This window comes from Panthera pardus, unplaced genomic scaffold (genome assembly GCF_024362965.1).
Source record: "Panthera pardus isolate Hobbes unplaced genomic scaffold, ASM2436296v1 HiC_scaffold_17, whole genome shotgun sequence".
Classification (NCBI taxonomy): domain Eukaryota; kingdom Metazoa; phylum Chordata; class Mammalia; order Carnivora; family Felidae; genus Panthera; species Panthera pardus.
This window is the reverse complement of record NW_026526732.1, coordinates 112022175-112049281: the sequence shown is the minus strand read 5'-3', so window position 1 is coordinate 112049281 and position 27107 is coordinate 112022175.

Sequence of the window (27107 nt, the reverse complement as noted above, 5' to 3'; positions counted from 1 at the left end):
GATGTTGCACCGTTTCAAGCCACTTTTCCTTATACTGAATGGCCCCAACTTGCCCCAGTTTGTGAATCTGTGTTTATTTCTTTAACATTTCTTTTATTCCTTCACTATTCAGATATCAGTGCTTCCTAGCTACTGCTTTCTTCTACTAGCTATTTGTTGCTAGAAGCTATCATTCCATGCCTGTAAACCGTCCGCCTCTGATCTGAAATGACAGGGGCCTTGGGGTTTTTGGAAAACATAAATGGAGAACAGAGTCTGAGCAGAAGCTTGAAAGGTTTGCTTTAGTGCCTGGGATTTACAATGGCCATTGTTTCCATACATATTTTTAAACTTATTTATACATTCTCAATGATGTTCCTGGTGGTTCTAAATGGCTGAAACGACTAGTCAGTGACCTCTAAACAAGTAAAAGGCTACTGAATTAGCACGAAACTCTGTGATGATGAAGAAAGAGAAGAAAGCAAAGGATTGTGATGATAACATTAGGAACTGTAAAATTTTCCAGACAAGCCCTGAGTACGAAGAAATGCTGATCCATCAGATGCATTACCAAGCTGTTGTGTGAAAGATTCTACGAATACATGGCTGGCCCAAACGTTGGAGTCAACCTCTAAGGATATGTGGTGTAAAGTCCTTCTTCTGGGATTCTTTCCTCTCTTCATATCATCCTACTGTTACCCAAGCTCATAAGCCTAAGACAGCTGGTGGCAGGTCTTTGCCAATGTGTTTGTCCCCAGAGACCACATTCAGGCCCCAAGGATTTAGCCTGTCCTCAGATTACAAGGATATTCATGGGGAGAATCCCTGGAGGCATGGAAATGAGAAATGGTTTAAAAACTAGTAATCTTTGAACTAATGCTGGGAAGAAAGGCGCTTTTTGAACTTTTAGAGTCAGAAAACAGTAAAATAATATGCATGCCTCATGTATTTCGGAAGTTTACTCAGTACATGAAACACTGCCCAGCGATCAGAGTGCATGCACAGTTTTGCATTCCGATATCAGCCTCTCGCTTTCCAGAATTGTCAATGTCTGTATTGCTTTCTGGGCAAGAACAGAATCGCCATAAAACTCCACAAAAGGGGGGCACCTTGGTGGCTCAGTGAGTTGAGCGTCTGACTTCTGCTCAGGTCATGATCTTGAGGTTCGTGGGTTTGAGCCCCACATTGGGCTCTGTGCTGACGGCTCAGAGCCTGGAGCCTGCTTCCAATTCTGTGTCTCCCTCTCTCTCTGCCCACCCCCTGCTCATGCTCTGTCTCTATCTCAAAAATAAATAAATGTTAAAAAAATTTTTTTTTAAAAAGGAACTCTGCAAAAGGAATTTGCCTACAAATATGACATCTTTCATATGGGACAACTGAAGATTTCTACAACATGACATGGGGGACAAGCGGTCCTCCCAAAGTGACTTTGATGTTTCTTCAACCATAGTTGCAAAGAGAAAAGGCACACGTTCATCACTAATTCCCCCAGAGACACCTTCACCTGTTCGCATCACTCGGGCCTCTTCCCATGATGCCGTGGGGAGGCTCAAAGAGAGAGCAGCTTTTGCTGAGGATGTATTTTACAGGGACAAACTGGAGAGGCAGCCCCAGCAGAGTGCAGAGGCCCCCGCTCAGTGGAAATGTCCTGCATCCATGCACAGGGGACTCCAGCTCCTGCCCTCGGTCGGTGAACTCACAGATACCAAACTGACCCACAGCGGGTTTGTGACTGGGGCCAAATGCACCTCTGATGGGAACGCTGGGAAGAAGTTACCAAGTGGTTAATTAAGAAAGCTCTCTGCCCGGTATCACGGTGTGTGGAATGTTAGATTAAATCTCTGATGAGAGGCATGTTAGAGACTGTGCAGACATGTGACAGGATGAAAATGTGCAAGATTCCCCGATTTTACAAGCTCCAGTTTTGCTACTGCTTTAGAGACGTTCAGTCACATCTGACGGAGAAAGGGCACTTTGCACACGCAGCCAAATACTCTTTTCAGTAGTTACAGGAAACCTAATTCTTCTCAGGAAAGAGCTCCTTTCCTTAGACACTTATTAGTTGACTTAAAACAATCAAGCAATTTGCACGGGCGAAAATCAACTTAGCATGGAAGGAACACACCATGGCCCCCTCATCACAGCTTCCTCGCCCTATCGGAACATTATTGCTGGTATAATCATGGAATCCTCCCATACGTAATACCTGATTGACATAGTTCTTCCTATTGAAATACAGAGCACCAATTATAATATACAGATTTCCGGGGTGCCTGGGTTGCTTAAGTGTCTGACTTCAGCTCAGGTCACGATCTCGCATTCTGTGAGTTCGAGCCCCACATCGGGTTCTGTGCTGACAGCTCAGAGCCTGGATCCTGCTTCAGATTCTGCGTCTGCCTCTCTCTCTGCCACCACCCCCACTCATGCTCTGTCTCTGTCTCTCTTTCAAAAATAAACTTTAAAAAAATTAAATAAAAATATATGATATACAGAATTTCAAAACCACCCAGGTAATTATAGGCCCGCATGACAAACTCTGTTCTTTATCCTCTCCAAAGGAAGTTTCATTATGCCAGTATTATCTTGCTCGCGGAAAGAATTTCCTGAAGGTGACCTTTTTATAGGTGGTAACCATAGTAACAGATTTCCAGCCGCTCACACTCTGACACCGCTTGCACAAGGCAAATGTTACAGAGATGCTGACGATTGATGTTTGGGGCTGCCCTCTGGAGACAAGAAGCTGCATAAATACTTACCAATTTGAGAGTAAAGATGTTAAAAGAAATTTAAAGCCATATTCCCTGCTCCCCTGCTAATCAGACAGCAATCTGTTTTTTCCAAATCTCTGTAATACCCTCGCTTAGAGACTATCAAAGTAAAAATAAAAGGAGGTGGATCTTTAAGCAATGTGAGGAAAAAGAAAAACGCGTTTCTTACTCTACTCTTCGATAGGACGTTCAGTGGATACAAGGGTGAGAGACAAACATGCCCCTTCTGGAGTCTATCCTACCTACTAGCGCCTCCTACAGTCCCCAGGAGCTCTTACGGAAGCCACGTGCTCTCAGCAATGGGGACCCGCTCGGCTGAAGAACCCCAGAAAACTGCAGCTGCAGCACCTGATTCCAAAAGAGTTAGGGAACTTTTGTGACAGTAGGACAGTGAGATGTGCCAACCAGAAACCAGCCAACAAGACACCCATGAGGACAGCGGGAACAGCTGGTGGGTCACAAGCCAAACGGAAATTCATGCACTCTTGATGCATGTATGGGGGGAACACATCTTTAATATTTAAGTAAGTGGAACATTGTACACGGTCTCTGCTCCCTACTAAAAGAAGGGTTTCAACTTACATGGCTTGTTTCCTTTTTTTTTTTTTTTTTTTTTTTTTTTTAGAGATTCATTCATATATTTTCTATGAATCAGTTCATCTCTGGTCTTGTTTTTTATTTTTTTTAACATGCTAAGAAAATTGATTCTTGTCATTTCTTTTGTATGAGACATTTATGGATGACCAAGGAAGCTTTAAGTTTGATAAAGTCATCTCTTAAAAATCCAGTTGCTATTCAATTTTTTTGGTGCTTCTATATTTCTTGCACTGGTCTTATTTTTGCTCTATTTTAATTGATATATTTATCTGTGTGTTGTCCATTTTATCTGTCAAAAAAAATTTGGCATGATTCAGATTCTTCCCATTGTCGTCATTCACCAAACTACAACTTGCTTTTCTGTTATGGATCACTGTTGTATCATATAATAGTTCTCTCTGTGCGTTCAATGTCAGTCTTTGGCTTGACCGTTGGGCAGGCAGTATTTCTCAAAATGTGAATCATCTGGAGACCCATCAAAGAGAAGGAAGGAAGGAAGGAAGGAAGGAAGGAAGGAAGGAAGGAAGGAAGGAAGAAAGAAAGAAAGAAAGAAAGAAAGAAAGAAAGAAGTGGGATCGGGAAGTAAGGGAAGGAAGGAGGGAGGAAGGAAGGAAGGCAGGTAAGAAAGAGAGAGAGAGGAAGGAAGGAAGGAGAAACAAAAGAGAGAGAAGAGAAGAGAAGAGAAGAGAAGAGAAGAGAAGAGAAAGATAGGAGTGGGTTGGGAAAGTGAGGGAAGGAAGGGAGGGAAGGAGAAAGGAAGGAAAGGAAAGGGAAGGGAAGGGAAGGGAAGGGAAGGGAAGGAAGGAAGGAAGGAAGGAAGGAAGGAAGGAAGAAAAGGAAAGGAAAGGAAAAAACCTGTATACTCTAGTTTGTGAAATGCTGGCTTAAGGACTTTACTTCCTATTCTAGAAAGTTATCTTTCAATTTTTTAATGACCACAGCCCAAAACAGAAATTTTGTACTCTGAAGTATCAGAATTTTAGAATTTTGCATTCTGATATGTAAGATTACATATAAAAATGGAGCACAAATTTTAAAATTCTCATAAAACTTACCACTTCCAACAATACAGTCCTAAAGTCTTTGAACCTCAATCTCAATGTGAGAAACAGTAGGCAGGATAAGCAAACGTGGGGGCTGGGAGCAGCGGGGGCCACAGCAACTTTAGGGCAAGAGTGAGCATGACTTTCAGTGGGAAAGGGGTGGAGGAAATGTGGGGCTAGGAAGAGGCTCACGTGTAAACCGATGTCTGTAATTCTGGGGTGCGCGTAGTTTATCTGAAACGACCTTTCAACTTTTTGTCATCCTCATTAGAGGGTTTTGTGTGTGTTTGCTCATCAGTTACTGCAATAAGAACATCTCTTTAACCTGGCGTTTATTCACCTAATTACTTTTTATTGGAGCCCGCCAGCATGCCAAGTGAGGAGTGAGGGATACGGCAATGAGGAAGACAAAATTCAAAATAGACACAGTGTTTGTTTTCATGGGCCAAGGGGGGAGAGACAGATATCAGACAGGTAGCAAAACAAAAACTACTTTATTTTCTTTCAGAGCATATTCATTTGGTATGAGGGGGAGAAAAAGAGGAGCTATAAGAACATGTATGACATGGGGGACCTAACCTTGATTTGAAGGTTGGGAAACCACCCCTGAAGAAACATAAAGCCAGCCGGGCCAGAACTTAATGAAAAGGAAGAGACCAAGGTAAGTTTCAACGGAAGACAGAGGCGAGACGCCGGGGCTTTGTGGACCAAGGTAGAAAGCTGCCATTTTCACAACTGCTGTGGGGAGACGGAGCGTTTTGATCGGCAAAGGCTCTATCTGTATTTTATGCAGGTCACTGGCTGCCGTGTGGGGTGCTGGCACTCAAGGACATCTGCGAAGTGACCCCAAAGTTCCTCCTTAGGAACTTTGGTGCTAGTTGACTGATCATCACTTTCTAAGCATCTCTCAAACCTCCCACCTCTGTGCCCTTGCACCTGCCCACCCCAGTGCCTATGGCAACTCATCCCTCTTTTCTCCTATTCACAGTTACTCACATCTAAAGACCCAACCCCAACATCCCCTTCTTTGTGAATTCTGACTGGGTTGCATTTCTCTCTTCCTAAAACTCTCTCTCTCTTTATTCATTTCTTTTGTGATACTTCCATATTCACCTGTTCTATAATTATTAAGTTCTCCTCATGTTACAAATTTCTTGCTCAGGAAGCTAGGACGCCTTTGCATCCCCAGCAGTATCTTACATGTATTTGTACAAATACATGCAGAGTTGCTCAATGGCATAGAACTTGCTTTTGTCCTTTGTGTTCTTTCTGTTAGCCTAATTTCTAGTGTCCTGAGGCATCATGCTTTTTTTAAGTTGCTTTCAAACTGCTTTCTTTCCCTATTTATAACCCCAAATGTCTTCTGCAATCAACTTCGATGGCTCCATTTCAAAGTATTCTAGGGGGTTTTTTTGTGGTTGTTCTTGTTGTTCATTTGTGTAACAGCTCTTCTCTCAATTTCCTTAGATAGCCTATGTATTTGCTAAGTTAACGTATTTCGTCATTCTTTCTTAGACACCCTGACATAACCTTCATTCTGCCCCACTAGGATGTCTCCTCTCTACTCATTAAGCAACTCCCTCTCTGCTGAGTCCTGTCTCACTCTCCCCCAGACTGAAGTACCACCTCCTGCCCCTCCTTCCTCTGCACCTTCCGAGAGCACATAACCTAGAGCCTTCCAGTTATGCATCAGCCATTGCCATCAAGGCCTGTCTCTATCTTCTACCTCTCCTGAATGTCACTCACAATTTTCCACTGTGTTCTCCCTTCTCCTCTCAATCACTTGCTTCACTGTTAAATATCTAATTTGTCTGTTTATAAGAATTTAGGCAAACTCACATGTTAATCACAAAATTCTACCTAGTGTGAGAGCTCAGGAGAATTGTGGGTACTGTAGAGAGGAAACTTGCTGTGTAGGCTCTCACAGTCCCTTCAGCACTGTGACTTTGATTGCTTAGCCCTACCTCTGGAAATGATGCCATGTGGTCCTTTATATCTGGTATATGAAAGGCCACAATCTTCCTGAAGTCACTCTATAATTTCAGGCAGTTCTCGCTGCCCAGTTCAAGAGAGGATCTGGTGTGAAACTCAGAGCCCCACAACTGCTACAAAAATAATACAAGGACTGAGGACAAGCACTTTTTCTTCTTGGCTTCTCTTTATTGAGCCACGAAAATGAAGTGTTCATCCTTGCTTCGGTGGCAAGTGGAAAACCATCAGTATCCTGCACTACTTACAAGAGTCAGAAATACATCATAAAATCAAATTTGTCATTCCGCTTCTGGGAAGATGCAACAGATAGACTTTTCTTATTTCTCCCACTAGGTACAACCGTCAACCCCAGGCATGATACATAAAACAAATAAAAGAAACCTAAAAGTCAGCGAGGAGAAGGCAGGCTGGCTGGAGAACTCGGGACCCAAGGAACAAAATGATGAATAAAACTAACAAGCCTCTAGTAAGACCAAAAAAAAAGAGGAAAAGAGAAGACACAAATTACCAATTCAGTAATGTAACAGGAGACACCACTGTGGACCACTAAAATGCCAAAGGGATAGGAAGAAAATATCACAAACAACTCTACCACAGAAATTTGACATCTTAGACAAAATGGAACAATTGCCCCCAAAAACATACACTATCCCAACTTACCCAGTATGAAATAGTTCGTTTGAATAGCCCTATAACTATTAAAGACATTGAATTAGGGGCACCTGGGTGGCTCAGTCAGTTAAGTATCTGCCTTCCACTTGGGTCATGATCTTACAAACGGTTTGTGAGTTCGAGCCCCGCATCGGGCTCAGAGCCTGGAGCCTGTTCGGATTCTGTGTCTCCCTCTCTCTCTGCTCCTCCCCTACTCGCTTGTGTGTGCTCTCTCTCTCTTTCTCGCTCTCTCTCAAAAGTAAATAAACATTAAAAAAATTAAAGATATTGAGTTAATAATGAATTAATTATTCATTAAAAATCATTCTAAACTAGAAATTAGAAATTTGCAGGCCCAGAAGGCTTCACTGGAGAATTCTTTGTAAAAAGGGATTAACATCAATTGTACACAACTTATTTCAAATAACAGAAGAGGGGTTTCTTTTATGAACTGATTACTACTCCGCACCAAAGTCAGATAAAGAAAATACAAAAAATTACAGAACAAAATCTTTCATGAATTTAAACACAAAAATTCTCAACAACAACAAAAATGGCAATTAGGATTCAATAATCTATATAGAAAAATATACACCATGGCTAAGTGGGGTTATTCCAGGGATGCAAAGTTGGTTTAATATTTGAAAATCAGTCCATTTAATCCACCATATCAACAAAGTAAAGAAAAAAATCATGATCGATACAGAAAAAGTATCTTCATCATACATTCATGATAACTCTCACAAACACTGAAATAAAGAGGAATTTCCTCAATTTAATGAAGGTTATTTACCAAAAAAAAAAAAAAAAAAAAAACTAAAAAAAGAAACTAATGGCAACATGATTCTTAATGGAGAAATACTGAATGTTCTCCGTCAAATTGGGAATAAAGGCAAGAGTGTCTACTCTCACCACTCTTACTCAACAATGCCGGAAGCCCTAACTAGCACAATAATGCAAGAAAAGGAAATAAAAGGTATACACAGTGGAAAGGAAAAAAAAATTTAACTAACCCCATTTGCATACATTATATATACGATGTCACTGCCTACCTAGGGAATCCCCAGGAATCTACAAAAACAATGTCTAGAATTAATAAATGAGTTCAGCAAGGTTTCAGGATATAAGATATCCACACAAAAATGTATTTCTACATACTAGCCATGAATACATGGGCACAGAAATTAAAAATACAATACCACTTTTAATCATTCAAAAATGAAATACTTGGGTATAAATCTAACAAAACAAGTTCAAGACTCATTTGCTACATACAAATTACATAATATTAAAAAAATTTAAAAAGTTTAAAAATGAAAATTACACAGCATTGATGAAAGAAATCAAGATCTAAATAATGGAGAAACATACCATGTGTATGGACTGGAAGACTCAACATAGAAAAGATGTCAATTATTCCAAATTATTATATAGATTTAATGCAATTTCTATTAAAATTACAGTAAGAATCTTATAGATACAGAGAAACTTACTAAAAATTTATGTGGAAAGGTTGAAGAACCAGAATAGCTAAGACAATTTTTGAAAAGAAGAATGTAGTGGGAAAAAACAGCCTACCCAATTTAAAGATTTACTGTATAGCTACAGTAACTGAAATATTATGTGTACTGGTAGAGGGGAGACACCTAGATCAGTGGAACAGAAGAGAGAACCCAGAAATGCATCCACACAAATGTTGTGTACAACTGCTTTTGACAAAGACACAAAAGCAACTCAAGGGAGGAAAGGGTAGCTTTTTCAGAAATCAGGTGGGTACTGTGGCAATTAGATACCCATAGAGAAAAAATTCAATCTCAACCTAAGGCTTAACCTTACACAAAAATTAACTTAAAATGGATCATAAACTTAAATATAAAATGTAAAACTCTAAAACTTTTAGGAAAAAAATGCAAGAAAACATCCTTGGGACTGAGGGATGATAAGCAAAGAGTTCTTGGTTTCTTTTGACAGCAAAGGTATGACCTAGAAAAGGGAAAAGTGATCAATTGAACTTAATCAAAACAAAACCTTTTTCTCTATGAAAGACCCTATTAATATGGTGAAAAGATGAGCTACAGACTGGGAGAAATATTTGCAAGCCATACTTTGGGCAAAGGACTAGAATCTAGAGGATATTTAGAAGTAGCAAAACTCAAAAAAATAAATGAATAAACCAAAACAAGAAAAAAAAGCAATCTGATTAAAACATAGTCAAAAACATGAAGTGACATTTAACCAAAGAATATATACAGATGCAAAATAAGCACATGGAAAGTTATTCAACATTTTTAGTGATTAGGGGACTGTAAATTAAGACTACAATTTAATACTGCTATGCACTATCAGAATAGCTAACACTAATAAAACAGTAACATCAAATGCTAGCAATGATATGGAGAAACTCCTACATTGTTGGTGGGAATGTAAAATAGCAAAGCAAACTCAATCTGGAAACAGTTTGGCAGTTTAAAAAAAAAAAACTAAATGTGTAACTACCATAAAACCCAGCAACTACATTCCTGGGCATTTATCCCAGGAGAAATGAAGACTATGTTCACAGAAAAACCTGAACATGAGGGGCACCTGGGTGGCTCAGTCGATTAAGTGTCCAACCTCGACTCAGGTCACGATCTCGAGGTTCATGGGTTCCAGCCCCGTGTCAGGCTCTGTGCTGACAGCTCAGAGCCTGGAGCCTGCTTTGAATTCTGTGTCTCCAATCTCTCTCTGTTCCTCCCCTACTCATTCTATCTCTCTCAAAAATAAATAAAAACATTAAAAAAATTTTAAAAACCTGCACATGAATGTTCATAGTAGCTTTATTTGTAACAACCAAAAACTAGAAATAATCTAGATGTCCCTCAATAGATGAACTGTTAAACAATGGTACATCTGTATCATGAAATAATATTCAACAATAAAAAGGAAAAAACTATTTTTATATGTAATAACCTGGGTTGATCTCCAGAGAATTATGTTAAGTGAAAAAACACCAATCCTAAAACATTACATACTATATGATTTTTGAACCATATATAACATTCTTGAAATTCAAAAAAATTGCACAAATGGAGATGAGTGGTTAACAGTGGTTATAATGGACTTGGGAGTGGGAAGGAAGTAGGCACAGTTATAAAAGGGCAGTAGGAGGAATCCTTACGGAAACAGAAATGTTCTGCATCTTGGGGCACCTGGGTGGCTCAGTTGGTTAAGCAACCAACTCGGTGTCAGGGCAGGTCATGATCTCGCGGTTTGTGGAATCGAGCCCTGTGTCAAGCTCTGGGCTGACAGAGTAGAGCCTGCTTGGGATTCCCTCTCTCACTCTCTCTCTCTGCCCCTCCCCAGCTCGTGTGCACTTTCTCTCAAAATAAAGAAACATTAAAAAAAAAAAAGAAAGAAATGTCTGCATCTTGACTGTATCAACATCAATATCCCAGCTGAGATATTATAACATAGTTTTATGGAATATTTCCTTTTAGGGGAAACTGGGGAAAGGGTATTTGATATCTCTTTGTATTATATCTTCCAATTACATACGAATCTACAATTGTATCAAAAAATTTAATTAAAAAATAGAATTTGTATAATTAAAATATTTTCTATTCAAAAGAGTAAATTTTTCATGTGTGAAATACATAACATCTGGCTCATATTGCTTCAGATACAGGAGTTCAGTTCATATAAACATTCATCCACACGATAGAAATGTTCAATAACAAAAGTACCAACCTAGAGCAAATGTGTATTTCCTGTAGGAAGTTGGGAACTCACAGACTTCAGTGCTTTGTGTGGGAAAAATGAACAAGCTGTATGATTTTAAAACCTTTTGAATACTACTCAAAAACAAAGGGCTTTTTCCTGATTCCCAAATTGAGCAATTCTATAGTGCTTTGCTTTCTTTCTCCTGAGAAAGTTATGCAGTCTTACCTAGAACAGCAGGTCCATGAAAAAGACCTTAAAAGTGTGCTTTCACATGAAAAGATGTTCAACGTCGCTCCTTATCAGGGAAATACAAATCAAAACCACACTCAGATATCACCTCACGCCAGGCAGAGTGGCCAAAATGAACACATCAGGAGACTATAGATGCTGGAGAGGATGTGGAGAAACGGGAACCCTCTTGCACTGTTGGTGGGAATGCAAATTGGTGCAGCCACTCTGGAAAACAGTGTGGAGGTTCCTCAGAAAATTAAAAATAGACCTACCCTATGACCCAGCAATAGCACTGCTAGGAATTTATCCAAGGGATACAGGAGTACTGATTCATAGGGGCACTTGTACCCCAATGTTTATAGCAGCACTCTCAACAATAGCCAAATGATGGAAAGAGCCTAAATGTCCATCAACTGATGAATGGATAAAGAAATTGTGGTTTATATACACAATGGAGTACTACGTGGCAATGAGAAAAAATGAAATATGGCCTTTTGTAGCGACGTGGATGGAACTGGAGAGTGTGATGCTAAGTGAAATAAGCCATACAGAGAAAGACAGATACCATATGGTTTCACTCTTATGTGGATCCTGAGAAACGTAACAGAAACCCATGGGGGAGGGGAAAGAAAAAAAAAAAAAAAGAGGTTAGAGTGGGAGAGAGCCAAAGCATAAGAGACTGTTAAAAACTGAGAACAAACTGAGGGTTGATGGGGGGTGGGAGGGAGGGCGGGGTGGGTGATGGGTATTGAGGAGGGCACCTTTTGGGATGAGCACTGGGTGTTGTATGGAAACCAATTTGACAGTAAATTTCATATATTAAAAAATAAAAAAAAAATAAAAAAAAAAAGTGTGCTTTCTCCTTTTCCCCAACTTTGTGAGGTGAAATTTTAAAAGCATCTATAAATCTATTATTTAAATTATTATTTAGAGAGTCTAATTTTATAATGCTTCACGCAAGGATAAGACTTCTCAAAGCAACAGAACACTATGTGGTTACATAACTGTTCCCAAACACCTCTATCATTTTGTTCTTCATTACCTGTTCTTTCCTTCCCTTTAACACCTCAGTGAGAAACATTTATCTGGGCCATTTGCCTGCTCTTATGGAGATTTTTTTTAAAAAGAAAGGCATGAAAAAAAAAACAATCTAAGTAAATTCAGCATCATATCTTCAATCCCTGAACACCATCTTCTTTAGAAAGCTTATGAGCTTATTATTTTTCATGAAAGCTGAAAGCACATTATAAAGCTATCTATTGTCAGTCAAGCATTCCTACCACATTTTGACTTAGTAGGCCTAAGAGTTACCATAGTGACTAATTAACGCCTATGTCCTGAATGCATTAGACCCGTAGAGGAGACACTGTTTACATTTCATAAAATGCCTTTGTTCCAAATAAATTAAGAGAATATGCTGGATGCATTAAATCTTACTGCAAATAAAATTAACTCACCTCTTGTGAAACTCTTTTTTGAAGTTTTTGAATCTAAGTGTCATAATTAACAGTCTTTCATCCTTGACTAGCTCAGTCTAAATACAGCTAGAATGTTCTCTCTTTTTTGTTTCTAAAATACAGCATATTGTTATTCTGATCATCTATATTGTTCTGGATCCAAAGTCATGTTTCCAGTAAATTTCAATGCATTTTACTATTAAAATCAGATTTAAATGCCAATGATATCTTATGAGTGATTTTATTATAAAAATTTTTTAAAGTATATCCAAATAATGACAATAGCATATTTTTTCTAGAAAACAATTTATAGTTTCTAATTACATAGTATTTGAGGCATATGAAGGAATCCATAACGCTTGTCTTTTTCTAATTTCCATCCAATATATTGAATTTTCACATAAATCTATGCAAAATTAAAAAGTTAATTTGGGGACACCTGAGTGGCTCACTTGGTTACATATCTGACTCTTCATTTAGGCTGAGGTCACCATCTCAGGATCTGTGGGTTGGAGCCCCATGCCAGATTCTGTACTGTCAGCATGGAGTCTTCTTGGGATTTTCTGTCTCCCGTCGTCCCCTCTCTCTCTTTCTCTGCCCCCCCTCACTTGTGCTCTCTCTCTTTCTCTCTCTCTCAAAAATAAATACACTTAAAAACTGTTTAAAAGTTATTTTGCTTTCAAATTCTGTATTTTATATCTGTAAACATTTTAAGTGTTTATATTTACAGTATAATAGAGTTTTTAAAAATAAAAATACAAAGAATTTAAATTTTATCCTTACAATACTTACACTATTTTCACCTTAAAAAACCCTAATGTCAACAAATGTCAACAAACAACTTGTTTATGAAGAAATAATTAATTTTACAATGACTTTTTATCCATTTGTTATCCATTTAAATTTGATTAATACATTATCCAAATAATCACATGCTTTTGCAACATGCTGTAATATAAATCAGAGAAAAATAAAAATAATATTTTCACAATACCTAATACACATCTTGTAAAATAAATCCCACATCCATCTCTGAGTGATATAAATTTCACATGTAATAATGAGACAAAAAACAAGAAGTATTTAAAAAAACAAAACACCTATGGAACTCTTCACCTGAATGTCTTACACTGGGAGACTTAGAAGCATCTCAAATCCATACAACTACCACCATTATCTTTCCCGGTAAACCTGTCTTCTTCTAGTATGTCTTTATTAATTTAGGGAACTCCACCTACCCATTCAAGCCAGAATCTAGAAATGATTCCTTCTATCTAAGCACTGCCTCCTCCCACACACACACACACACACATCCAATGTGTAAAAATGCCTTAAAAGGTTTTCTTCTGTCATTTTTCTCTCCATTTCCTGCTCCTATGGTCTTAGTTCAGGTGTATTCTCTCTCTCTCTCTCTCTCTCTCAAAAAAAAAAAAAATACTCTCCTAACTGTTCTCTCCATCTCCAAATCAGTCCCTCACAAACTCATTCTCTGTATTATTCTTCAGTCTCCTTTATATCACATTACTTCTCTGCTTAAGTTCCTTCCATTCATTTGATGCGTTTGTCAAATGAACGTTTCTTGAGGCCCATAATGATAAGCGCTTACAAATGCTAAATCTGCAATGCGTGTGACACAGAGCTCCATGCTCGCCATCCTCAGACACACTTAGATCTCCTCGGGTCCCTACAAAGGCTCCCCCTGTGCCGTCTCTCTTTGCCGCAGACCCTCGGGTATGGATGCACCTGCCAGCAGTGTTATACGGCCCCAGAAACCAGCCTCCAAGACCAACATGGCTTAGGTGATCAGGAAGACTCTAATGACTACCTCAAAGGAAAACAATATGGAGATAACAGAAATGGAAACTGACCCAGGATAGCACAAATGCGCCAAAAACAGGTATAGAGGAAGTGATACAAGAATTTAACAGAGTGAAGAATAGCAAATAGCTCCAAGTTGCTCCTTCCCAAAGCCCTGGGTAATTCCAATGCTTGGTGATCTGGGGAAAACCTTAGTAGAAACTCTGAACTGTAAGGCAAAGACTCAAAACTTTGTAATCAACAATGGCCCTTTATTCTCTAGTATTGGTCTCTATTTCCACTGCCTTCCATTCAACCAACAATCCCCACTCTCTGATACATAGCCCCACCATCACCAATTTCACGTTTTCTCCCAACCCCGCTTCTTTGTACATGCCAGCTGATTTCTCACCCTCAGCTCCTCACCCCTTCTACACCCAGAGACTTCCTTTTCCTTTCAGCTCCGATGTCCCCTCTGCAGTGAAGATTTCCTTGATCATTTGCCTGTCCCCCAGCCACATGCAAAGGAAATTGGGGTCACTCGTTCTGTACTTTCATATTTTACATATAAAACTGGCTTTTCCAATAGACAATGGAACTGAGAATTAGTGAAGTTATAGTACTTCACTACCATACTCTTGTGCACTCGTGGGAGTATAAATTGGAATGACCTCACCGGAAGACAATTTGGCAATCTCTCATGAAAATGCACCTGCTTGCTCATTTCTTTTCTTCTTTCTCTTCAATTCTCCCTCTCTAATGAAAAATACGACCAGTGAAAAGACAAAGATGTATGTGGAAAAGTGTTATTTCAGGGGCGCCTGGGTGGCTCAGTCGGTTAAGCGGCCGACTTGGGCTCAGGTCATGATCTTGCGGTCCGTGAGTTCGAGCCCCGTGTCGGGCTCTGTGCTGACCGCTCAGAGCCTGGAGCCTGTTTCAGATTCTGTGTCTCCCTCTCTCTGACCCTCCCCGTTCATGCTCTGTCTCTCTCTGTCTCAAAAATAAATAAACGTTAAAAAAAAATTTTTTTTTAAAAAAGAAAAGTGTTATTTCAGTCTCACTAATAGTACTAAAAATTGGAAATTACTCAAATGGTCAACTAGAAAGGAATGCTTAAATAAACTGGGGAAACAAAGGCCAATCAAAGAATGTTTAATCGCATGAGAAAAACATCATTAAATTAAGGAAGTACATCAGAATATAAAATTTTATAAATAACTTCTTTTTAAATATTAACAATATGTATATTAAAAAGATTAAAGTAAAATATATCAACATGCTATAGTGGTTATTTCTGGATAACAGGTTTGTGGGTAAACTGTATTTTTTCTCTTGGTATATTTTCAAATAACTATGTATTGAATTAAATAGTAAAAAATTACATAATAATATATTTTAAAATAAATTTATTGAATTAGCAGATTGGTACGCTGAACTAATCCATCCATCCATCTATCTATTCATCTATCATTGAGAAAGGTCACTCCAATGGTTTTGTGCGGATGTAACCTTAGTTACGCCCTCTTTCTGCCCCACATCACGGATATGAACATTTCCAGGGTCTTCAATCTGAGCTTATCGGCCCAAGAAAGTCTGTCTTCAGATAGCGGGCTTTCAGAAATTGGACACACAAAAGAGAAAATTGTGAGCTCTCATAAATGACTGCGCATTGCATACACTTTGAAAGCTTGCCCTACCCCAGAAGTGGAATTGTGGCAGCTAATGACCTTCAGGAATAAGATATTCATTATCTCCAGGTCATACTGACATTTTACTTATTATTGGGGGGGAAAAAACCTCTTTCAAAAAGCCACTGAAAAAAATCACTTTAGAAAAACTTTATTACATTTCTATGTAAAACCAATTTCCCCTAACTCATATTGATTTTTTCCCTTTTACTTTGTTTATTATTCTTAGGGACATTTTGTGTTTAAAGCACAGAAAAGGATGCCACAAAATCCCTTAAATGCTGATCTTGGGTAAGAAATTTTATTGATACCTGGAGCTCTTGAGCTGTAAAATTAGAATCCTAAAGATTTCTGAATTGTAAAATAGGGGAATCCTAAAGATTTCTGAATTGTAAAAATAAATGAGATGTAGGTAATATTTATTATTCAATTTTACTGAAAACTATGTTATAATCATTATGTTGGAAGGAGAAGGAAAGAGAACAATGAGCATTGTCCACATCGTAGAGCATCATCCCTGTGGAGTTTCCAGATGCTATTATTGGGAGAATGTATTTTTTAATGTGTATTTATTTTGAGGGGGGGTGGGCAGGGAGAGAATGAGCAGGGGAGGGGAAGAGGGAGAATCCCAAGAAGGCTCCGTGCTGTCAATGCAGAGCCCCACACGGGGCTGGATCCAAGAACCATGAGATCATGACCTGAGCTGAAATCAAGAGTCAGACGCTTGATCAGCTGAGCCACCCAAGCACCCCTGATGATGTATTTTTTAAGTACTTAATTTTTAGTCATTTGGATGCAAAGCAGTTTGGAAAACTATCACCACTTTGAAGGAAACTGTTCTTTCTTTTTCCTTGAGGCCATCAGCAACTGCCTACAATCCATTCCCTCAATAGACAGATCTTGCAGAAACGCTGGCAAAGACACACACAGAAGCATTTCTCGCTAAAAAAAGCCGCAGAGCAGTTAACTTCTTTCAATGACAGCTCCATTATCACACTGATTGATTATGAAAAAAAGGGAGATAAAAGGAAAGGGAAAGATAATCTCTCTCTTTCTCTCTCCCTCCCTCTCTTTTTACAGGCTGAGCAATTTCTAAACAGAATTCTTTAGTAAGCTTACCAAGAGGCAAAATAATAACTTTGGAAGTCTTGGTGTCACTCGTAAAGAAACTGAAATCCTTGTGTTTTTCAGCATGTTATCACTTAAAGACAGTTAAAAGTTTTGTTCATTGCTCTAGACATTATTTTCTTTTGCTAGCTGTCATTTTCATAGATTGAGCACTAAGGCATGGTATCTGAGGGGGAAAAAAATCCATACAGTTCTCTCCTGCAGCCTACAAACCTCATAAATCTTCAAACCTATTTTCAGATTAAAGTGGTCTATCTCCCAGAGATTCATTCTCCAGAAATGAAGCTTCAAATCTGCTTTTGTGAAAGAACATAGACCCATGGAGGTAGAGTGTGGCTCATTTCCCCCTGCCTGGGCGGTTCCTCTGAAGATACTAGCCCAAAGCTTTGGAAAAGCTGAAACACACACTATCACTGGAGTCCTTGGTCTTCCAGAAATAGGGCAAGAGGATAAAGAGAAAAACAATATGGCATAATAGTCGGAACTGAAGCTTGCAACACTTGCTTGCTGTGTGACTGTGGCTGTTCATTCACCTTCTCTGTTAGCAGTTCCCCATGGATAAAATAAAGGAGACGCTGTTGCCTAATGCTCTCCAAACTCAATAGGGAATTGGATCAAATAGCAAATTCCATTTCATGAACCCTTTGAGGTCTTTCAGAAGAGTAAATCTCCAGATACAAAGTATCATGAAAAGTAGAATGACAGCCTAGCAGTTACCCGGATGGGTACAAAAGGAAGAAGAGTGAGGTTTTCTTTTTCTGAGAATGTTCTATGAACTGAGGGTTTAAATAGAGACAAAGGGTATGCTTTTGTAGTGAGAAAATCAAAGGTGAAGGCAATGGATTTTCATTTTATAAATCACAAATGAGGCATCCACAGAGCTGAAGGTGTTAGCAGTAAAGGAAGCAAATACTGTAGCAGTCACTTTAAATTCCCAACTCTCTTACATGGGAATGGAGACTTTGATGTTGTGTTTGTTGCTTGTCTTGTTTTTGCAAATGGCTTTCACGAGGTTTCTGAGCTTTAAGAGATTTTTAATTGAAGAAAACATACCTCCATGGGCAAAGGCTTGCTTTCTTTACCTCACCCGCACACATACCAACTTAGCTCTTTCTTCCCCTACATCTGATACATTTCACATTTCATCCTAGACATTTCATTCGTTCACCTACTATATGACAGTTAAAAATGTGTTCAGAGTCCCAGTCTCATATGAGCACAGATGACAATTCATAACAAGTATCAACCGTGTCCTCTTCCAGCACCCACGACAGACATTACTAAGCAATCAGAAAGAGTGTGATCAGGCAACTACTGTCATTGGTCCAGACTGGCACAGAGTTGAAACACATTTTCTATTCCTATTGTAGTGAAAAGGGCACTGGGTTCAGGTCAGATATCCCAAGTTCTAATGCTGACTCGGTGTTATACTTTAGCCAGCTACATACCTTCCCAGGCCTCAGCATTTCCTGTAAAAATGGGAGTTTAACTAGGTGAACTCCAAGACTACAACCTGCTCTAGTTATTTGTGATTCCAGTGTAGACAGATGTTCTTTGGATCACACTACCAGAAAATACACCGACACGACCAATATTCACATTAATGAATGACATTCTACAACCACTACAACTGCATGTTCAGGCTTTTGTTCATACAGTGCTCCTCCCCCCAAGGAGGAAGGGAGGAAGGGAGGAAGGAAGGCAGGAAGGCAGGAAGGCAGGAAGGAAGGAAGGAAGGAAGGAAGGAAGGAAGGAAGGAAAGACAGAAAAGAAAGGAAGGACAGATGGATGGAAGGAAGGAAGGAAGAAAAGAAAGAAAGGAAAGGAGGAAGGAAAGAAAGAAAGAAAAGAAATGAAAAGAAAAAAGAACCCTTTCAGACAAGCAAAATATTAAAATGAACTGGTCATTGATGACCCCATTTGAATGAGTTTATCAGATTCTAATTAAAGAGCATATCGACACTTCTCTTTTGGACTCTCTCTTATTTTCTTACTAATTAAAAAAGTAATTAGATCAATTAATCGTTTTACTTACAAAATCACATATTACCGTGTATTTATAGCAGGCGTGGTCATTGGAGAGATTTCCTTCAGAAAATGATGAAATCTTTATGTTCTAATGACTATTTCTCTCCCCATAATTTAATACTTATTCCCACCTCCCTGCAAGTAATGATCAGAAAGAACACAGCAGAGCCTAAACAATTAGACTGTAGTGTTTCTGTGGTAGAGTATTTCATTGTTACTACTGGTCCTTATCTACATAGACCATACACAGACAAACTGAAAAAATCAGATTTTATACTGCATAAGAAAAGAATAAGATGAGGAGTATCAGAGAGAGATGGCAATTTTAAGTATTAAAGGAATAGCAGTGGGGCTCCTGGGAGGCTCAGTCGGTTGAGTGTCTGACTCGTGATTTCGGCTCACGTCATGATCTCACAGTCAGAAGATTGAGCCCTGCATCAGGCTCTGCACTGAGCATTCATGAATCCCAATCCCTGCTTGGGATTCTGTCTCTCCCTCTCTCTCTCTCTACCCCTCCCCTGCTCTCGTGCATGCTCTCTCTCTCTCTCTCTGTCTCTCAAAATAAATAAACTTTTTTTAAAAGGAAACTGCAGTGTAAAGAAAAATATTACAGAAGAGGACTCGTGATCGCCAACTCAATCTTCAAGGAGAAATGGGTTAATCAAGGAGATGAAATCATGGGCATGGCTGCCTGGTCTCACCTTCAGTAGGGAATCAGAGTCTCAGTCAGGAAATCACATTCCTTGTATGGCCATGGGCAAGCTGTTTCATCACTGAAGCCCACTGCATGCATTTCGGAGTGATAACACCAGGGATAATGTGCCATACTCTTTAGGGATCTGTAAGAGAGCATGCAGGTATGTAACATTTAACATTATATAATTATTTATAAATGTATATTAATGATATTGACCTGCTTCTCAATGTGAAGAAAGTAGATGATTTCAGAGCTTAGCTCTTTAATTTTTTTTAATGTTTATTTACTTTTGAAGGAAAGAGAGACAGAGCATGAGCGGGGGAGGGGCCGAGAAAGAGAGGGAGACACAGAATCCTAAAACTGGCTCCAGGCTCTGAGCTGTCAGCACAGAGCCCAACGTGGGGCTCAAACTCACAAACCACGAGATCGTGACCTGAGCTGAAGTCGGTCGCTTAACCAACTGAGCCACCCAGGCGCCCCAGAGCTTAGCTCTTTACTCTAAGACACTCAACCCTTTCATATCTGGTGAAAGAATTGATAAGTGATGGGGACCAAAGTCTGAAATTTACACGTGGGCAGAGCTGGGTAGACATGGAGAATCCACTTCATGAGTTTCTCTCAGCTTCTGTTCTGTGTTAGCGATCCTTGCTGTTCCTGGGTTAATGGCAAAACAACACACGGTGTTCTCCGTGTGTGTGTGAGTGAGTGTGTGTGTGTGTGTGAGAGTGTGTGTGAGTGTGTGTGTGTGGGTATCTCTTCCTTTTATTTTAGTCTGTTTATAATATATATAACAAAACCTGACAAGTTAGTGAGACAGCTAGCCTGAGATCACACACTAATAAGGGAGGAGGAGCCTGGATTTAAGTACAAATCGGTCTGATTGCAAAGATTGTGCTTTTAACTACCACTGCATGCTTTGAGACTTCTACATACTTCATACAGTCACAATTTCAAGTACAGCCAACAAAGGAGGAGGAGGAGGAGAAGGTGCTGGAATGGGGAGATAATGGAAATTTAACCACTTGCATAGCAACTCTTGCAACAGTGTGGATTCAATTAAATTATGCTCAAAGTGTTCCCTTTCCGAAACATTAGCACCAGAAAACAGGCCAAGGTTCATGGCCGGCACAGGTCAAACATACTATTTGCAAGCAATCATCATGGAAGCAATTAGCTCAAAAACAGACTTCAAGCTCCATGAGTACAAGGGACTATTTAGTTTATCTCCACAGCTTCAGGCTCTGGTGCCGTGTCTCCAGCTCTGCCACATAACCACCAAATAGCTAACATTTCATGACAACTTACTAGGAGCCAGATGCTGTAAAAAAAAAATGCTTCCCTTACATTATTTTATTTTATCTTTCACATGGATGCCATGGGGGCTGATATCCCTATTTGTACCTTGGGAAACAGAGGCTCAGGAAAAGATAAGTTATGTCCAAGGTTATAAAGTTTAGGAGTGGTGCCATGGAGGGGTGGGGGGATCAAGCCCAGGCTATTCAATTACTGACCTTCACACTTTGGGTAAAATAGAGGGCAGTACACATTCACCAGCTGTCCAGATGTACCACCATCAAATGTAATTAAGTCCTTCCAGAATAGTTGGGAGTCTTGGAGATAACAGTAACCATTGACAACTGTCTAGTATCATCACTGAGAATAACAGTAAGTGGAAGGCTAATGACTTTGGACCTAGATTTTTCTCCACAGAGCCATTAGCTCTGTAAGCAACCCCATGAAGGACAGACATTACTGGCATAAGCATTTTGAATTCCTAAGAGAACTATCTACCCAGAAAACAGAACCAAAAATGTAGATTCTGCTTTCTTAATAAGAACACTTTTGAGAATTCTCAAGTCAACAAATTTTTTCAAGTTTGCCATGCACAAGTATCTGGTTTTCTCAGCAAACCGGCTCTTCACATTTGGGAAGCATGCCTTGAAAAAGGTTGATTAAAACAGAAATAAAAGAACAACTGGTAATAATCAGTAATCCTGATGATCATACAACAGATGGTATCCTCTTAACGGAGACAGTCAAAACAGCATGCCACATGTCCCCAGATCATCTTAAACGGAGCGGAACTAGCTACCACAAGCAGGGAGGCTTTGATGACACACAAGTAGGATCAGAGCAGTAGCCGTTTCTGACCCTTCACATTGAGTTCTTCTTCGTCCATACTTTCTGCGAACAAAGCTTACCACCCACGCCATGTGTCATGATGGGCACCTTCTCTCTCTTCTGTAGATCCATTCACTAGACACATTCCCTCTAAGTGTCACTGCCTTTACAGCTACGAGATATATAATCATCTACCGTAAGAGCTAAAATGTATCGAGTGTTTACTATGTACTAGACCACCGCATACTATGTACCCAGTATTAGGTCCTGTGCCAAGAGTCCTATGTGTATTATCCCATTTAGTCTTCTTTTTTTAATGTTTATTTAGTTTTGAGAGAGAGTGAGAGGGAGACACAGAATCCAAAGCAGGCTGCAGGCTCTGAGCTGTCAGCACAGAGCCCGACACGGGGCTCAAACCCACGAACCGCGAGATCATGACCTGAGCCAAAGTCAGATCCTTAACCAACTAAGCCACATAGGCCCCTAGTCTCCGTTTTTTTTTTTTTTTTTTTTTTTAATGTTTACTTATTTACTTGGAGAGAGAGAGAACCCCAAGCAGGCTTACATTTAGCATGGAGCCCAACACGGGGATTGGTCCCATGAACCATGAAATCATGACCTGAGCCCAAATCAAGAGTCAGAAATTTAACTGACTGACCCACCCAGGTGCCCCTAACCAAGTTAGTCTTCAGAACCACTCAGTGATGTCGATACAGTTACAATCCCTGTTACACAGAGGAGGAAAGTGGAGATTGCAGTGGTTATGTTACTTGCACAAAATCAAACCCAAGTCTCTCTTATTCCTTTTCATTTTCTCTTAAGCCTTATGCTCTCCTTAATTATGTTTGGAAGGCAGGGACTACTCAGCAACAGGACATTTTGGAGGAACAAAGCAGCGGCACAGAGAAAACTCTGCAATCTTGACATCATACAACTCCTACACCAGACAGAGGTAATGACAGTAAACAGTCTCTAGCCCAGACAAAGAGACTTAAACGGAAAGACTGTTGACAGAGGGGTTGGCAGGGTTAATGGATGACAGAAAGGAGGCTGATACTCACAAGGACTTGCAGCAGAGGGAAACCAAGGCCAAAGGGAAATGGAAAGAAAACAGTATTCCTGGAGCCAATGAAAACAGGAACCTCAGAAGAGTTGTAGCTATTTGAGGTCAAGGCGCTAGAGCAAGAAAAGAACAGGGACAAAATACCCTGATCTCACTCTCTCCTTCCCATCCCCCCCCAAATTTGCCAGTCTTCTCATTGGCAGACCCAACTGAAAGCCATTCAGCAAGGGAGCCCAGGTGATACAGTCTTTAGAAGCCAAGCTCTTGATGAACACCACACAGCACAGACAGTGGAAAATGCATCCAGGGAGGCATACCAGTACACTTGGACATAAAGGATCTCAAGACCGCTCTCCTGCCTCCCTGGTGAGACTGAAGTCAAAGTGAAGAGTCTGAAGGAACCTGATAAATAATTAAATACAGTTATCACTTTTCAGTTTGCGGCCTACCATACGTTATTGCCCTAGACAACTTTTATACCCTTATATTTGTGCCCTAACTGCCCCAGGGTAGCATTATTTCGGAAGGACCAAAAATATTCCTTCAGAAGAAGGAATCCTCCCCCCTTGACAATGTTACCCTATCGTCACTGGGGTGTGTTCTTCCTGATACTGCCACCCATTGGTTCCACGTTTCCAACACGGTTAGTATAAACGCACTCATTTTTTTAAGTTTCAGAAACCCCAGAAATCTAGCTCTACAAAAATGATGTTCAGGAGAGAGAGAGAGGGAGGAATTATGTGATAAGCAGACTAAAGAAAGCGATACTTACCAATTGTGACAAAATCAAGTGCGGATCCCCTGATGCTGCTCGACATTGAGATAAACCAAATAAGAGCGGAGTATGTTTTAGGAATTGGTCTACCAAGAGTCAAGTCGATTAATAGTAAAGTAGTGCCCCCATTTTCAGGAGATTTAAAAATAGTTCAAATCAGTATTTACTATTTTGCTTAGCAGTCAAACATTTTAAGTTAAAAGGGGTAATAAATCAGTCCCTGAGACAGGTATTCAATTATGTAGTGTGTTTCTAGAATATCCTCAACAGTAACAGATTAGGAAAAAATAATGTCACTTTATTGGATCACGTCAGGCTTTTCTTTTAATCTCTTGAGAATAGCCCAAAGTAAGTTTTCACTGGAAAACTTAAATTTCATGAAGCAATAGAATTGAGTAAATAAACAAAGCAAATCAAACTGCTATTTGTAATATTACTTATTTCATTAGTCAAACACTTCTTAGGGAAACACTGAGAGCTACGCATTGAAATTACACATGCCAACTTGGGCATTTTCTATGATCCATTAGGCTTTCTTCAATAGAAAATTAACATAATTTTGCCATTCCATAATTCTCTCCCGAAACGTTTATGCAGGTGTCAATTATGAATTTGACACAATTCAGAGCCCCATAAATGTCTTTAGCTAAAACATTTATTTTTTTTAAGTTTATTTATTTATTGAGAGAGAGAAAGAGAAAGAGAGAGAGAGCGCATGGTGGGAGGGGCAGAGAGAGGGAGAGAGAAAGAGAGAGAGAGAGAGAGAGAGAGAGAGAGCAAGCATGGGGGGAAGGGGCAGAGAGAGAGGGAGAGAGAAAATCCCAAGCAGGCTCTGCACTGTCAGCAGAGAGTCCAGTGCAGGGCTTAACCCACGAAACTGTGAGATCATGACCTGAGCCAAAATCAAGAGTCAGATGCTTAACCAACTGAGCCACCCAGGCACCCCTAACTAAAACATTTAAGGTGTGGTGCTTGAGTGCGAAAATGCTGCGGACTGAAATGCATACAAATGAAAGTAGCAACTTTTGAGAAGCAAAACATTAAATACACTTGGGAACTTGTACTGTGGCAATTCCAAGGATGTATGTGTTGTTTCCCCCCCCCCACCCTTGGATTTAGATTTGCCTGTTAATGTTGAGATATTTTCTGACAGATATTTGAAAGAACATTTGAAGACTAATGTGCCGATGCTCTCTTTTGCTCTGAGGTCCCATAGCAAATCTACAGCAATGTGAGTTATTGCTTCCATATCATATATGCATGTTTATTTTTTTTATAAACTTTCTCAGGGTAGAAAATATCAACTTTTAATTTTCAAATTATCATTCACTATCCAATGCCTTTCCTTCTGAACTTGTTTCTCCTGATATACAGCCCTACGTAGATGCCCAAGTCTAGATGGCTAAAGGAAAGGAACTTTTAGGAATTTGTTAGCTCCCCTGTAACAATTAATTTTAAAATTTAGCACATTGTTCAGCTGCAATTGCTCTAGCACATATGATTAAAACTCAATCAATCAATTAATCAATGCAAGCTCCCTGAGTCCATTGTTATGCCCTCCTCAGATCTTCTTTGTACTGTTGAACTTTAAAACAAAGTCCAAACCTTCCTTTAAAAATGCATATTTTCAATCTGATGCTACTTTAAAAGGCCTAGATATAGTGTGGCAGGCATGAAGAGTGTGTAATGTTTTACGAAGCAGTGTGGTATCTCTTGCCTCAAAGGACCCTGCCAGCAATCTTACGAGACAGAAAGGGCAGGTGGAATGATCTCATTTTGTAGTTGAGGAACTGTGGCTTAGAGAAGTTAATGATTTGTCTGTTTAGTCAACCAGCTGTGGTGGAGAGCACAGGAGACACAACATGGTGTACCCACAATATGGCTTCTGGCGGGATGGAGCTCAGCTTAGCAGAGGAAAGGACTCCAGTCACCCCCACCTCCTTGATTCACAGAGAAACTCAGTAGTCAAACTCTGACTCTCTCTATAGAGCCCTATATGCTGATCTCCTAGATCTGGGCCAAGATAATGAAGAACCCTTTTGGGATTATACACCACAGGTATTCAGAAAGTCATAGAGTCTCCTACTAGTTAATTTCTTTGCTTTTTTTAGACTAAAAACCAGAAGTATTTTTAATTGTGGCCCCCAAGGTAGAACGCTAGGGTTTATGTCTGGGCAGGCCACTGATGTGCTATCTTACCCTGAGAAATGAACTTGACCTCTTTGCTTAACTGGGTGCAAAATAACTGTCATAAGGGTGATCTCTCAGGAGTGGTTTGCAAAATATTATTATAATTGCTATATTTCATCCATGCAGAAGAAAATGCCATGTCAGTTACAGATTAGGACTAGCTTAGATGCCAATAAACCTTAAAGCTGGGTAGGTGAAGATATTGATCAAGAATGACTTCCTTAAAAAGATATATAACAGCAAATGTTTATAGCGTTGGAAAATGCATCACAAGGACTGGCCTCATTATGATAGCCTCCCCTCTGGAAATGTTAATGCCTAACAATGATCGGAAAAATTCAAAGTTGTTTCCGAACCTAGTGATCTCACTGAAAGACAAAAAGACAAAAATGAAAAACAAAACTGCAAAGCATTCTAGAAGAAAAAAAAGCAGCAGGCAAGATTTCAAAGGATATTCCAATTGCCCAAGTCAATCCATCCTGTTCAGCTTGGCTAACCGTGGGGGTTATCCATGATCGTCCCCTCCTGTTATCCTCTCCACACGAACCAGTTATTTACCAGATGAAACAATCTCCATTATACATCAAGTAAAAGCATTTGGCTGCCCTGTCTTTTTGTCTAATTCTAGGTGGGTACGGTTATGAAGAGATAATTTAATATGTGGGGAATGGAGTTCATCTCTGATGGGTTGTGGGTTAGTATGTAGCTGCACAACCTTTGCCAGTAACAGAGAGTGGATGATGTTGCCGCAGACCATAGGGAATGATTATGAATGATACCTACCGAAAAGACCAAGCTGGACCTCTAATTACAGGTTTCCCCCACTATATGAAAGTAGAGCATTCCTGTGAAAGCTTTTGTAAGAGAAATGGTATTAAGCGGTGAAGTAATTGCCAGGAACTTACATGGAAAAGTGTTTGAGCATTCCCAGACTCATCCTGCTAACAGATGCACAAAATAACTTGAGACAAAGCACAGATGCTCACGGACACTGTTCAAAGCTATGGCGGCTTGATGCTGAGAAGCTGAATCCAGTTCCTGGGGAAGGACGTTGGCAGGGCCACCCTTCCTTTCTGTGTGCACACTGCCTCTAGAAGGGCTTTGCTGCAACACAGATCCTGGACACTGTTTTCTCTTTTTATCACAAAAATGAAAATCCTCATCAGATTTCATTCAGTTAGCGAAAACATGTACTAACGTAGG